The following is a 16,398-nucleotide window of genomic DNA, read 5'->3' as shown; positions in this document are numbered from 1 at the left end:
TCTAAAAATTTAAGGATTTAGGTCACGTATTATTGAGTGCTCTTAAATTAGTGTCTTATGTAAAAAAATTAAAAACATGGAGGACACTTTATCTAAAATGTACGTCCTCTGTGAATGTAGTTTTATATATATTTTTTTAAGAAACGTGCGTCTCATGTAAAAAAATTAAAAACACTGAGGACATTTTATCTAAAATGTGCATTGTCTATGAATGTAGTTTTATATATTTTTTTTTAAGAAACGTGCGTCTCCTTATAGGGAAAATGAAATCCCCAAATTTTTTAAACCTCCGCCTTCTTCTCCCTCGTCTCCACCCCTCTGTGAATGTCGATTGTAGCGCCGATCGACAACTACGACTCATCAACCGTCAATCGAAGCTACCAGAAAATAGACCTTTAATGAAGATGGGAGTGATGGGTGCTTCAACCCTTTAGATACGCTTCTAAGCCCGCCTCCTTCTCATTTAACCATCGCTTCAGAACGATAATTTCAGGTGCGAGAGCTAAGTGATTGTTTCATGGCGGAAGCCCCTTGCTACACACTTGTTACTAAGTTAGGTGAGTTTGACTTTGAAATATGTTTTTCTTCAATTAGGTTTTACGTGATTCTTGTTTACTACATCTTTAGCTATTATACCTATTTCACTTATATACAGGTGTATATCTATGTATATTGTATATTGTGTATGTGTTTTCAACTACATATACAGTAGTTAAAGGATTTAGAGGGACTGGTCATCTTCTCTGCACTGCTGTTTTTACTAGGGAAAACCTTTTTACGCCCAAAATTATAGAGAACTTGATAAAGAAGGGAAATCATAACTCTTATAAGAACCGTAAGTTCTTTACATTTATTTATGCTCAAAATTATCCCTAATTCTAGAGAATATGCTTGTCGGCACCAACAAATAAGTGAATAAAGACTCGGTAGCCCGTGATCAGATTACATTGAATTCACCTAGTAATCCTTCACGTAATTCGTCTTCTTTTTTTTTCCTTGGTTTTATCCCCTTTATGTTCTTAATTATATTAATTATGAAAAATTAAAAATCATTGTTATCTAAATAGCCAAATTTGACAAACAATAACTTTGGGATAGAATTTAATATAATTTTTAGTCAAATGTGGTTTTTGTTGTCCAGACATTGACAAGAAATTGTAACAGCTGATCGACTCAATTGGTTTTCATGTGCTGGAGTTCAAGTACCCATACAGACGTCAACCATGTTTAGGGAAAGCAGGACAGGTTTGTGTAGCTTTAGGCACATTTTCCTCTAAATGCTCCTGTTAATAACTTGTTATAGTCAATTTCATACAGTGATGTGTCACTTTTATAAGCCAGTGCAAATCCACTTCTGTTATTGACATCTCATTATGTACAGATGCAATATTTTTTTTTCATATCTGACTTATATGACAATAAGATTTAGTTCAGATTGCACTTTATTTTCACAACTTGCAGGTTTGCAGTTCATGGTCATTTGAAGCCTGTTTTGGATCCACTGATTTTGTAAAGATCAACACATTTTTAAAAATTACATATGTTCCTGCTGTATGATAAGACTAAACAAAAAGTCATAAACAATGTTGGTTTTAAGGACTAAATCATTGAAAGGGACAATAATGGACACCCACTCAGTGTTTGTTGTTAAGTTTTTGATAATTATTACCCTTTTGTTCTTGCATTGTAGAAAGTTAAAGATAGCTGAAGAAGAGTTATGAATCATAGAGATATTATTCATTTTGTTCCTCTACATGAGACAATTTCACAAGAGATTAAAAGAGTTAGGGCTCACATGGAAGAGAATGAGCAATTGGCGATCTGAGCACTCTTCCCTATCTTTAAATAAATACATTCTTTATTACATTCTCTCACATGAATACATGATTTCCTTCTTCAAACCCAAAACTTTCAGCTAATGGATCTACCTTTTCTCATTCGTGGAGCCAACCCGTTCTCATAGTGCTTTGTTGGCTGGTTACTTCAGTAACGCATCTTCTTTAAAGTTAGGTGCTTTTTTCATTGAATATACGTATTATCATTTATTGTAAGATCAATTGGAGAAAGGCAATTTTGGGTAACTATTATATATCTTCTGCTGTGTTATAGGTTTTGATATGCCACATGTTGCAGAAGACACTTCCATTTATGAATTATGTTCAAGTGAGTAATCTTATCTATACATGTTGCTGTGTTATAGGTTGTGATATGCCTCATTGCAGTTTTATTGAAAACTGGAAATGAAGTTGTAGAAAAGGAATTAATCAGCTCAGGAACCATACAAAGAGTTCTTGATCTTTTCTTTGAGTAAGCCACAACTACATTACTAAAATGTCAAAATTGACCCTGATATAAATCTAATTAGGTAATTGTTAAATTTTCCTCGGTACCCTTTTAATAATGCTTTGCATCATCACATCGAGAGTATAATATATTCCTGTTTAGAAAGCACAAACAATACTGTAATTGATCATCTCTTTCAAGGATGCGGTTTGTTTGCCAAGATTTTTCAAATAGAAAACAATCCCTTCCTTTCTAGAGAACATATGCATATTCAGGTGTTTTATTTAATCTATTATAAGTTTATAACTAATTAAGTATTATGAATATAAAGTTTAACATGTATTATAATATTATATGTTTAAAGTTCAAATACTTGTTTTGATTTAGGAAAGTAGTGAATGGAATGAGTGGCAAGCTACAGCTCTACAAGATTGGAATATGGTTGAAAATGTTTACCGATGGGCTTGCGGGTGTGTGTTTTAATAGTTAGGGAAAACCTCTTAATAGCAATGTACAATCAGATCCCCTTAATACCAATGTATTACAATTTTTTGACATGAGGTTATTGGATGAAATTGATTGTTTTTATATATATTTGTCTCCATATTTTTGTATTATGTGTAAATGAGTATCGTAAAGACGTGTCGTAAATATATATCATAAATGGTTGTTGAAGTTTATGACACGCAAATGCGTGTAATCTTCTTTTATGACATGGGTTTTAATCATACGCAAATACGTGTAAGGTTACGACACGCAAATGCATGACATCTTTCTTTATGACAGGGCCTTCTTTGACACGCAATGTGTGTTGTAAACACGCGTCATAAATGCATGTTGTAATTGCGCGTTGTAAATAGACTACGCGCAAAAGTGTGTCGTCTCTCGTTAAGACAGGGCCTTCCTTGACACACATTTGAGCGTCCCATTTGCACGTTGTCTGAGCGTTTTACGACACGCATTGCGCGTCGTAAAAGGCTGTTTTTCTAGTAGTGAAAACTAATCTCATCCTAGGCTTGTCCTAGGGCACTCTCCGACCTACTCTCTACCATCAGCTGCACAAGGAGTCCTTACCATCCTTCCCTAACTAGCTTGCAGATACTATTACATATCCACTTACTAGTTAGTTAAAGCTAGCTAAAACCCCTATAAGCACAAAGCAAGCAGCATCCGTGCATTGAGTAACCAAATCAAGCATAGCCCAACCAGGCTATCATACTACTGACTAAACATCCCTAGCATATGGCTCAATAAGTTCACGCAACAGGCATATAGGGCGTCCTCCCTAGATCCTTGGTTCTAATCTAGCATGCATTTCTCATAATCACATAACAGGCATACAAGGCATCCTTCCTAGATCCTTAGCCCTATTGTAGCATGCAGTTCTCATAATCATATCATATAACATAACATAACAAGTATGAGTGTCTTGTGGAAAACTTACTTGAGCTCAACCGGTCGCACACATCACACACCTTGTTCTTTCTCGAAACTCTCTATTATTATTTTCTTAAATATTTTGAATACTATTTTCTTGTAAAAAGCCTTCAAGCCCTCAATTTGAGTCCAGACACCCCCGAAGGTGTGCCCGAATCCCTAAAACCAAGGCTCTGATACCAACTTGTAACATCCCAAAATCGAGACCCGAAAATTTTTGTTTAATCATATTACTTAATAAAATAGTTCAAGGAAAACATCATCGTTATCATTTCAAAACATCAAAGTAACAATCACAAGTCTTGAAAACCATAACATCAAATGGTAAAATGTAAGAGTATATTCCCAGGTTTCTCAAATGCAGAAAGTCATGTGTATATGTGTGATACGCTGCTACCCCGCTGACTCCTTCCCCTTAGATGAAGAGATACCTGAAACCAAAACTAAAAACCATAAGCACATAAGTTAGGGAGTTCCCCCAACATGCTCATACCAAATAATGCATCTTTCAACCGATAACTGTCGGGCATAGCCGGGGGCTGGGCTCCCCTTCGGTATCTTTCAACCGATAACTGGGAACTAACGTCCGATTCGGTATCTTCCAACCGGTAACTGGGAGTTACCCTCCCTTTCGGTATCTTTCAACCGATAACCGGGGGCTATTTCCCTTACTACTGCTAACACATATCAAGCATAGTAAACATATCAAGTACAATAATCATATCAAGCACAACAATCATATCACATATCAACACTAGATAATTATCACAAAGACAATCATCTATCCGACACTCTTACTTGTGTGCCGACATTATGGCCGTAGACCCTCTCCTACGAGGATGAAACTCACCTTGAAGTCGTGTAGTGTCTGCACTACCCTCGATACGAAAACCAACTCTCCTAGACTCCTTAATCCTGACACCACAACTTTTCTAACTTAGCAATTCATACTTGTAACCCTTACAAGGGTCAACTCAAGTCCAAGTGAAAGTCAAAGCCAAAACCTTGGTCAAAGTCAACTTTGGTCAAAGTCAACATCTAGTTGACTCGACTCGCTGAGTTGGTCCACCAACTCGTCGAGTCCCCACTCTCACAACAAGCTAAACCCCGACTCTACTCGTCGAGTCTAGCAAGAGCTCAACGAGTTCTCCTTCAACCAAAACATCGAGACCTTCTTTAATTGACTCGCGAGTTCATCGATGAACTCGTCGAGTTTATCTTCATCCTTATGAATACGTCTAGTCTATGATGTTGGATTAGTGTCTAAGCCCATAACTATATTTGGTAAATACTTGACCCGGTTGTGCATGGTCCTTTTGGGTTGCCTTCACCAAAGCAACTTGACTGGAGAAATAAATAGAGAAAGAGGTTATTATGATTTATTATGATGTTATAAGAATAATATATTAAAGGAGAAATCATATTTGTTTAATTAATATTGGTCAATAATTAATTAGGAATTAATTTTGTGATCAAGTGTAATTAATTAAACTAGAGGGTCTGAATTGTAATTATGTGATAGTTGCAAATAGGGCAATGGTTATCCTTGGAGAAGGGTGGACGAATTCAAGGGATTGGATATCCTTAAAATCGTCCATATGGTCCAAGAGATAAGGGTTATCAAGGCTTATCTTGTGGTTGCTTGGTGGGCAAGCAACTAGATAAGGATAAGAACTGTAACCCTAATCCCAACCCTATATAAAGACCCCTAGGCCTTAAGAAATCGTCCCACTTGCTTCTAAGAGATCCCTAGGCCGATTTCTATCTCTTTCCTTCTCTCTGTATAGCCTCTCCAATTGCTTGTGGTGTTTGTGAGCCATTAGAGGCACTACACTTGTGGTGCTTGCTTTCAAGACTTAGGGTTTGAAGATTTAAGTTGTTATTGCAATATAACAACAAGAGGTATGTGATCTAAACTTATATATGAATTTCGAAAATAGCAAGCTATATTAGGGTTTTATTCATGTTTTCATAATGTTGTGTATTTAATAGTGAAAACATAGATCTAAATCTAGGGTTGCATGCACACATAGGATTGTTTGTACAAAACCCATTAGTGGTATCAGAGTCTTTGGTTAACTTGTTTTCAATTAGTATTATTCAATTGTATGAACTTGACAAATTAGGGTTTATAGCCAACAAAGCCTAGGCGGTAATAGATTTCGAGATTAGGGTTTCCTAACCCTAATTTGCGAAAATCTTGAAAGTTTTTTTTTTAATCCTTTCCTTTAATCCAAGATTTCGAAATCTAGGGTTTGCAAACCCTTAGATTTCGAGATTTGCCTCCTTCCCCAAGATAAGATCCTAAATTTTAGGGATTTGGATAATCCCATATCTTGTAATTATCTCTTAATAGTTAAATATGGTAATTAAAGATTTTGAATTATCCCTTCCCATTATTTTCGAGATTTAGAGGGATAAAAGGGATTAGGATAAGTTAATTGTTTAAATGGTAATTATCCTGTAAGATTTAATAATCCCTTGTGATTTAATAATTTGAACTAATAGTTTAATTTGAGATAATTATTAAATCAAGAGTTTTAATATTTAAAATTTTAATTTAAATGGTATTAAATTTCGAAAATTTTAAATTGTAGATTAAAACCCTAGTATTTTTGAAATGTTTAAAATACACCCTATACTATTATGCTATTACAAGCTTAATAAATATATGTATAATTAAAATGTTAGTCTTACCGTTAGTAGGCCGCATTCACGAAGCCGGTCTATAAGGTGGGTATAAGGTTGTTGCCTATAAAATGGCGTTTAATGGGTGTACACTCACACCCACCGCTTACTTGACTGGTGGAGGGTCGTTAGCCGAACTGGTAGGATAGGGCACTCCTCTCTTCATTAATAAGTATAATGAATCTATATAAAGTAACTAAACATTTCTTTTCCAAATTCCCAATCCTAGTTACTTTAGGCAAAAGTGAAATTGATGCAATCCCATGAAATTACACTTTGCACCCTTGCTAAGAAGTTAGTGGAGCGTGTGTGGTTTACCGGCACACTAATTGGTTCTAAGCAAAGGTGGTAAAGGGTGATTCATTGTTTGTCATAGTTTGATGGAGCGTGTGTGGTTTACCGGCACATTGAATATGTGATTCTAACATTGAAGGCACCATGTAGATTTGCATGGTTATTCACACCCACTTTGTGATCCTCGGCATCCCAGTCACAAACGAAAGGGGCATATCGAGATTTAAACATGCCATTGAAAAGTTCAATGAATCTCTAAGAAAATCTAGGAATTCTCAATACATTTAAAACTTAAGCTTATGTTTTTCATGGTGAAGAATTAGTGAATCGTCATTCACTTACCTCCAAATTATTTGCTTGTTGGATTACGGCATCCCTTTTCTAATATGTAAATAATGTTGTTGGACCCTAGCCCTAATTTTTCATTTTGGGTGTTTAATTAAGGATTCAATTCTAATCAAAGTTTGTCCTTTCTATTTATAGATGTCTGATGCAAACAACGTTGCTAGCTCATTCACGCTAATGAGCCTTTGTCAAAAAGTGACTTTCGATGGATCGAACTTTAGCGAATGGATAAGATACATTCGCACTATCGCGCGTTACGAGGACAAAGTGTATGTTCTCGATGAGAAGCTCGAGAAGATCAATCCAGAAATTGCTACTCCCGAAGAGATGGCTGTCTTTGAGACCCATGAGCGTGATGCAACGAAAGTTCATTGCATCATGATAGCCACAATGAACTCCGAATTCCAAAAGTCCTATGAGGACATGTATCCTTATGAGATGCATATAGACTTGATGGAGCGATATCACCAAAGCGCGAGGCAAGAGCGCTATGAGATCATTACGAATATGATCACTGCTAAAATGGGAAGTGGAGAGTCTCTAACCGTGCACTTGCAAAAGATGAAAAGGTATGTTGATCGTCTTCGCAAGTTGAATGTCAACTTTGGGGAAGATTTGGCTATCGAAATTGTTCTTCACTCCTTGCCCTCATGCTACAATCAATTTAGGATGACCTACCACATGAACAAGGAGGAGGTCACCCTAAGCAAACTCCAAGGGCTCCTAAGGACTGCTGAGAGCAACCTAAAGGACAAGTCTGTTGCACCAACTCCTAATCCACCCGCTGCTACTGTTTTGGCAATTTGGCAAAGAAGGGGCAAGAAGAGGAAAGCTCTGTCAAAGAGCCACCACAAGGGAAAGTCCCAAGATGGTTCCTCTTCTAGTGGGACCAAGGTTGATCCTGCTAAGCCCAACCCTAACGCAAAGGAGGCAGAGTGCCATCGTTGCCACAAAATAGGGCATTGGAAGAGAAGCTGCTCGGAATATCTGCAAGCCATCAAGGATGGAAAGATCAAGCCATCTTATGCAAGTATATACACTATTAAATCTAATGATTCATCTCATGCTATTTCTTGGGTTCTTGATACAGGATGTGGTTATCACATTTGTTCTGATTTGCAGGGACTAAGAAGAAATAGGGATGTGGAGCATGGAAGAATAAATCTAATCATGGGAAACAGAAGATCGTCGCATGTCACCAAGAATTGAGTGTATTCTTTAGTGCTTAGTAATGGATTAGGTTTAGATTTAAATAATTGTTGCTACTCGCCAGATATGGCAAGAAACATCCTTTCGCTTCAAGGTTTGTTTAGACAAGGATTTAGATATTCATTTAATAATGAGAATGGTTCTATTTATGCTTATCTAAATGGTGTTTTATACTTTGAAGCAATGCCTTGTAATGGAATTTATGAAACTTTTATGCTTGTAGATAACCTAGGAAATGATGTGATGTGTATGGATTCTTCCAATAGTATGGATAAAGCATCTTTGTGACATTTTCATCTTGGACATGTCAACAAGAAGTGCATAGCCCAACTCCAAAAGGATGGAGTATTGGAGTCATTCGACCTTAGGGAAGATGAAAAGTGTGAATCTTGTTTACTTGGAAAGTTGACCAAGTCACCTTTCACTGGCACTTGTGAGAGGGGTGAGGGTTTATTGGATCTCATACATACCGATGTATGTGGACCCTTTAGATCCACCACAAAGGATGGAAACCACTTCTATGTGACTTTCACCGATGATTATAGTAGATATGGGTATATTTACTTAATCAAGCACAAGTCAGAAACGTTTGAAAAGTTCAAAGAATTCAAGCATGAAGTGGAGAGTCAGTTGGGAAGGAAAATCAAGATGCTTCGATCCGATCGAGGAGGAGAGTACCTAAGTCTTGAATTTCACGACTATCTCAAGGAATGCGGAATAGTTTCACAATTGATGCCACCTAGGACACCACAATTGAATGGTGTGTCAGAAAGACATAATCGGACCCTGTTAGACATGGTTCGTTCTATGATGAGTCGTGCTTCATTACCTATCTCATTCTCGGGGTATGCCTTAGAGACTGCCGCCCATATCCTTAACCGAGTTCCTACAAAGAAGGTTTCCAAAACACCTCACGAGATGTGGATAGGGAAAGCTCCCTCGTTGGCACATATCAAGGTTTGGGGTTGTGAAGTTTTCGTAAGACGAGATACTCACGACAAGCTCGAACCTCGTAGTGAGCGATGTATTTTCATCGGCTACCCGCAGAGATCCTTTGGATATCTCTTCTATAGACCAAGTGACAATGTTGTCTTCGTTGCAAGAAGAGGGGTTTCCCGAGAGAGAGAACTCATAAGCCAAGGAGATAGTGGGAGGCAAATCGATCTTGAAGAGATTCAAGAATCGAGCGATGAAGGAACCTCTAATGCTGGCGCTCAACCCGAGGAGGAAACTTCGGTTGAACCAATTGACCAATCCTTACCTCTTAGACGTTCCGAAAGAGTTAGAGTTCAACCCTAGTTGTATGGTTTTCATATTACTACCGAAGAGGACACATATATTAGTGACAGTACACTAGTAAATCTAGATGAACTTAACAGCTATAAGGAAGCCATGGCAGGCCTGGAGTCTGCTAAATGGAAAGAGGTGATGGACAACGAGATTCAGTCCATGTATGACAACCAAGTTTGGAATTTGGTTGACAATGTGCCCGGACGTAAGATGGTTGGGTGCAAATGGATCTTCAAGAAGAAGACCGACGTGGATGGGAATGTGCACACGTATAAGGCACGTTTGGTGGCGAAGGGCTTTACTCAAACTCCCGGAGTTGACTATGATGAGACCTTCTCGCCAGTTGCCAAGAGAAAATCTATTAGGGTGATGCTAGCCATTGCTGCATTTCATGATTATGAGATATGGCAGATGGATGTCAAGACCGCTTTCCTTAGTGGGAAGTTGGTTGAGGATGTTTACATGACTCAGCCAGAGGGTTTTGTCGATACGAAGCATTCCAATAGAGTGTGCAAGCTTGAGAAGTCAATTTGGATTTGTACGAAGCGAAGATGAATCATGTGTATATGTCAAGGCCAATGGGAGTATAGTTAGCTTCCTCGTTTTGTATGTTGATGGCATACTGCTCATAGGAAACGACATCCCGACTCTGCAGGAGGTTAAGTCCTGGCTCGGGAAGTGCTTCGCTATGAAGGACCTCAGAGAGGCTTCCTATATTTTGGGAATAAGGATATTGAGAAAACGAAGTAAGAGACTAATAGGACTTAGTCAAAATACTTACTTGGATAAAGTACTAAAACATTGTAGTATGGAAAACTCAAAGAAGGGAGAACTACCGATACAGAGTAATGCCAAGTTGAGTAAGACTCAAAGTCCGAGTACAGAAGCCGAGATAGCAAAGATGAGCCAAGTACCCTACACTTCTGCAGTTGGCTCGATCATGTATGCTATGACTTGTACTCGCCCTGATGTGTCCTTTGCCTTGAGCATGGTCAGTAGATATCAGGGGAACCCGGGAAAAACTCATTAGATTGCGGTTAAGAATATCCTTATATACCTTCGGAGGACCAAGCAATAGGTTTTAGTCCTCGGAGGGAGTGATGACTTAAAGGTGCGAGGGTATAGTGATGCCAGTTTCTAGACTAACAGAGACAACTACCGTTCGCAGTTAGGCTGGGTCTTTACCCTAAATGGAGGAGCGGTGACTTGGAAAAGTTCCAAGTAGGAAACTGTAGCTGATTCAACGTGCGAATCAGAGTATATTGTAGCGAGCGAAGCGTCAAAGGAGGCGATATGGTTGAAAAACTTCATTGGTGACCTTGGAGTTGTGCCTGCCATAAAGGAGCCTATGGAAATTTTCTGTGATAATGAAGGAGCGGTTGCCTTGACCAAGGAGCCGAGGGATCGTGGTAGATCTTGGCATATCAACAGAAAGTATCATTTTATTAGACATCAAGTAGAAGAAGGACACCTCGTGGTTAAGAGGATATCATCACATGATAACCCAGCAGATCCGCTTACGAAGGGACTGGGTAGGCTTAAGCACTTGCAGCACGCTAGGAGCATTGGGCTGAAGGATGATATTAGTTTAGATTAGATAGTTTTAGAAACATATAATGGATAAATGTAATTGACATTTGATGATTAAATAAAGGAGTATTGTTTATAAGTAAGGTTACTGTCTTATGCTAATTGTTTAACTATTGATTCAATTTGCGTGTTTTGACTTCCTGAATAATTGAGTTATTAAGAATAATCGAATTATTCGAATGGTCCACAATCGTTCATATGTTGGAAGTAGGTATGAATGAAGATTGTCATGAATTGGTGTGTAGAGTGTCTAAAAAGGTATTAGACATAGCAAAGGTTTGATGCAACGTTCATGAGTGCTTATGAACAAGTTTTGAGCATTGGAATAAACCCGCACTTGCTGGAATCATTTTATGGAATGTGACAAAAGTGATCGCAAGACGATAATATCATATGGTCTTAAAACCAAGATATATGGTTTATTGTTTACTAATTGGTTGTACATTGATAATGCGAAACCGCATCAGTAAATTGATGTCATAAAACGCATTATTGTGTATAGTTGATTAATAAATAGTAAATGCATATAAGTCGAAGTTTATCTGTTACTTCTATCCTAAGAGGGTAAAAGCGATATCACGGCTGCTCGATGATTTTATTTGACTTATGTGTCGGGCCTGGTCAGGATTGAATTGATATGTTCAACTCATTTCTATATCAAATGAATCTGAGATCGAGAAACAAACTGCAAGACAATTAGTTCCATGAAATTGTCTGCACGATATCTAAATAGAGGACAGTACGATCCCTTATCTAAAGGACAGGTTACTGATAAAATCAGAGTACAACAACATCTTTGAGAGCTACGATTGCTAATCGAGTTGTATGTTACATTTGTGGTTACTAGACTTATCCAAGTGGGAGACTGTTGGATTAGTGTCTAAGCCCGTAACCATATTTGGTAAATACTTGACCCGGTTGTGCATGGTCCTTTTGGGTTGCCTTCACCAAAGCAACTTGACTGGAGAAATAAATAGAGAAAGGGGTTATTATGATTTATTAATATGTTATAAGAATAATATATTAAAGGAGAAATCATATTTGTTTAATTAATATTGGTCAATAATTAATTAGGAATTAATTTTGTGATCAAGTGTAATTAATTAAACTAGAGGGGTTGAATTGTAATTATGCGATAGTTGAAAATAGGGCAATGATTATCCTTCGAGAAGGGTGGACGAATTCAAGGGATTGGATATGCTTGAAATCGTCCATATGGTCCAAGAGATAAGGGTTATCAAGGCTTATCTTGTGGTTGCTTGGTGGGCAAGCAACTAGATAAGGATAAGGTCTGAAACCCTAATCCCAACCCTATATAAAGACCCCTAGGCCTTAAGAAATCGTTTCACTTGCTTCAAAGAGATCCCTAGGCCGATTTCTACCTCTCTCCTTCTCTCTGTATAGCCTCTCCAATTGCTTGTGGTGTTTGTGAGCCATTAGAGGCACTACACTTGTGGTGCTTGCTTTCAAGACTTAGGGTTTGAAGATTTAAGTTGTTACTGCAATATAACAAGAGGTATGTGATCTAACCTTATATATGAATTTCGAAAATAGCAAGCTACATTAGGGTTTTATTCATGTTTTCATAATGTTGTGTATCTAATAGTGAAAACATAGATCCAAATCTAGAGTTGCATGCACACATAGGATTGTTTGTATAAAACCCATCATATGACTCGCCGAGTTCTCCTTGAACTCATCGAGTCCATCATTATAGGGTTGGGACATTGCCTTGGGATCGCCGAGTTTGTTTATCCACTCGTCGAATCCTATGATTTCCAGGTCCTTAATGAGCCCCAACGACTAGGTGCCCCTCTATTATAACTCCTACTCCCTGAACAGAAAGGGTTTGATGGGAAATACAGTCCGACACGCTGAGTCTCATGACCGACTCGCCGAGTCCCTCCTTTTCCACAACTATACAGTCGATTTCAATGAGTCTCAAAGCATCCAACTACAGATCTGACCTCCTAGGGTCCCTTTTATATATAAAGTTGCAATCTTGACGTCCATGCATGGGGTTTTTGACTCAAAAGACCATAAAATGAAATCTACAAAATGCATGGGGTTCTTATGGCAACAATGTTGGCACCTTTATGCCATAAGGACCCCAATGGTTCCATATCTGAAGTGCAACTGCAAGCACATACGCAAAATCCGATTATAGCTTCACTAAACCAATAAGAAGGGTGGAAAATAGCCCCAAATGAAGATCTAACAGATAGATGGTCAAGGTTCCAAGTTTTTACCTTGAATGAACTAAGAATGGAGCAAAAACTCTGGATCTTCTTTCTTCTACTTGAACTCCCAAGCTTCCTTCCTCCTTTCCAACTTCAAAAACACACAAAAAGGCACCAACAAGCTCAAGAACACATAATAGAGGCTTAAGGTTCGGGTTAGGGCTTTCTTTGGCTTGGGAGGGACAATGGAGGCTGGGTTGGGGCGTTATAAGTTGTTTAAATAAGGTGCAAACCCAAATATTAGGTTTTCATCCACACAGTCCTACTCGCCGAGTCGGTCTTCCGACTCGTTGAGTAGGTCCATTAACCCCTGGATCAAAAGTCGAGTCTACTTGATGAGTTGGGCCTCCAACTCGCCGAGTCCCAGAGCAAAACATGAAGTTACTTGAATTTAAATACGTACCAGGAACCGGGTGTTACAGAGTGTTGCCTATGGGGAGGAATCCAGTGTGATGGCATCACTGCAAATGTTCAACGCCTCCATCTCGAAGCAGACGACTATTACTACTTAACTGGTAATAAGATGGCCTCTTCTTTGGCAGAGTTGAAGCATCTTAAATACCTCGACTTGAGTGTGAATAAGCATGTGATTTAGGGCATGAAAGGTGTTGATCTTGAGTATACAACAACTTGGAGAATGGTTTATAACATGGACCTTTCAAGCAATAAACTTGTGGCAGAAATACCAGTCGAGCTAACTGTGCTTTCTAAGTTGGTGGGTCTAAATTTGTCTAACAATCATCTCAGTGGGGGTATTCCAGAGAGCATTCAAAACATGAAACAATTATTTTCTATTGATTTCTTTAAAAACAAGTTGAGCGGGAGGATCCCTTTGAGCATGGCAGCTTTGACATTTTTGAGCCATTTGAATTTGTCACACAACAACTTTTCAGGACAAATTCCAACAGGAAATCAACTGCAGACGCTTACCAATCCATCAATTTATGTTGGGAGAAAACATCTATATGGACCTCCATTGCCAAACAATTACTCAAATCTTAATACCAAATCCAACAAAAAATTCTACCTTCCATCTAATCACCCTCGTCCTTTATTTGAAAAACTTAAAATTAAAAATAAAGAATAAATGAGTATTTTACATGGTTCTTACTTGGACCAATGTATTTGAAAGCCGATGGATGCAATAGTATGGTGGGACTAAAAGCAACAACAGATGGTTGAAAGCAAGAGAGCTGAATTAAAAAGAAAAAAGAATCAAAACAACTCAAATCCGTAGTAATCTAATCTACAACTTGATCATGTATAAATACCAAATTCAATAGAATTTTGTAAATAGGTACCTCAAAACAAAACCAGTATTACAAAGGTCATACAAATACAAAATCCAAATAGTAATATACATTAATAATCACAATAGCATTTCTAAAAAAGGAAAACAATCATTAATAACATAAATTTGAGACTTATATGCATTCCATAGGATCTATGCAACTTCTCTTCCTCTCTTGATTTTGGAAGTTTGTACCATGACTGCAACATATATCTTGTCCATGGATTCCTCAGCAAACATGAAAAACATCTATCTCCACTTCGTCTTGAATAACAAAACTCCAATAACACCCCAAAACCCTGTTCAAATGGCTCAAAAAGCTCAAAGATGCCATGCTTGAAGGGATCCTCCCGCTCAACTCATTTTTTGAGAAATCAAGAGAAAATAATTGTGTCATGTTTCCAATGCTATCTGGAAAACCCCCACAGAGATGATTGTTAGACAAATTCATACCCAACAACAAAAAAGTGTAGTTAGCTTGACCAATACTTCTCCCATGAGTTTATTGCTTGAAAGATCCATGTTAAAAACGATTCTCCAAGTTGTTGTATATTCAATATCAACATCTTTCATGAACTGAATCACATTATTATCATGATTGATATCGAAAGGATACACAATTCTTGAGTGACTCTCAATCATGGAATTTAACTTTCCTACACAACGAAGGATGGTTCCCATTAAGTTGTATGCAAGATATAAAATTTGAAGAGTTGAAGTTTTGCATAGAGATGGAGGAATTCTAACTATGAAGTTACTTTTGTGTAACCTCAAAACTAACAAAGATGTAAGGTTTTTCCCAATCCATTTGGGTATATTTCCAAAGAACTTATTATCAACCAAATCTAAGACTTCCAAACCTTGTAGATTCCCTAATTCTTGAGGAAGTTCACCAATAAAGTTATTATCGTTCAAATTTGAACAAAATAATGATGGAATAAGAGCTAATGAACGTTGAATGACACCAGAGAGCCGATTTGAGCTTAATCTCATGATAGTCAGACTCTGCAGATTCCCCGCACAGTTGGGAATTTTCCTACTTAACATATTTCTAGAAAGATCAAGTTCTTGCAAATATACCTTCTGCACAATGACCTCGAAATCGACCCATTGAAAAGGTTATATTAAAGAAATAATACGGGGTAAGACCAAAATATAAAAACATTATCATTTCTTCTATTAGGAAGCTTTGTCAAAGGTCCGGTAAGTCTGTTGTGAGAGAGATCTAACTAAGGAATGATAGGCATCTCCTGCAACCATGTGGGTAGAGGTCCTAAAATTATGGAATTTGACAGCTCTAACATATGAAGTTTCCTTTGATTTCGAAGCCACTGAGGAAATCCATCACTGATATTGCAAGAACTGCGATAAAGAGATATCAACCGGAATGGAGGTATCCACCCATGTGAAACATTGAAAGTTAACTTAGTGTTAGAAGAAGTATGCAAATGCTCTAACATTGAAAGGTTAGCAAAATGAACTTCAATAATTGCTCCATCTAAATAATTTTTAGAGACATAGAGAGAACAAAGTTTGGCAAGTCACCCAATTGTAACTGCAATAATCCCATTTTAAAAAAAAAAAAAAAATTAGATCCTAGATCCATATCTGTTAAAGCTGCCAATTTTCCACGGGATTTTGGAATGAGACCAGTCATTGGTTTTGAGTTAGATTCGAGTACTTGTGAAAAAACTTAATCTGCTCAGAGATTCAGGAACGAACCAGTCATTC

General features: G+C 37.7%; 1 long non-coding RNA gene across 4 annotated transcripts; it reads left to right on the top strand.

The window, feature by feature from the left end:
- The first annotated feature begins 247 nt into the window (after positions 1-247).
- LOC145008418 (uncharacterized) lies at positions 248-2,875 on the top strand. 4 transcript variants are annotated; one of them, XR_013663420.1, is made up of 5 exons: positions 248-557; positions 1,165-1,245; positions 1,462-1,509; positions 1,691-2,163; positions 2,671-2,875. It is a non-coding gene; the product is annotated as an uncharacterized LOC145008418 (long non-coding RNA). The 4 variants fall into 4 exon arrangements; XR_013663418.1 differs by lacking the exon at positions 1,462-1,509; XR_013663419.1 differs by lacking the exon at positions 1,462-1,509 and having other exon boundaries at positions 1,142-1,245.
- The last annotated feature ends 13,523 nt before the right edge of the window (positions 2,876-16,398 follow it).

The sequence above is a fragment of the Lactuca saligna genome, chromosome 8, assembly GCF_052625555.1.
Source record: "Lactuca saligna cultivar CGN05327 chromosome 8, ASM5262555v1, whole genome shotgun sequence".
Taxonomy (NCBI): domain Eukaryota; kingdom Viridiplantae; phylum Streptophyta; class Magnoliopsida; order Asterales; family Asteraceae; genus Lactuca; species Lactuca saligna.
This window is presented reverse-complemented; position numbering and strand designations above follow the sequence as displayed.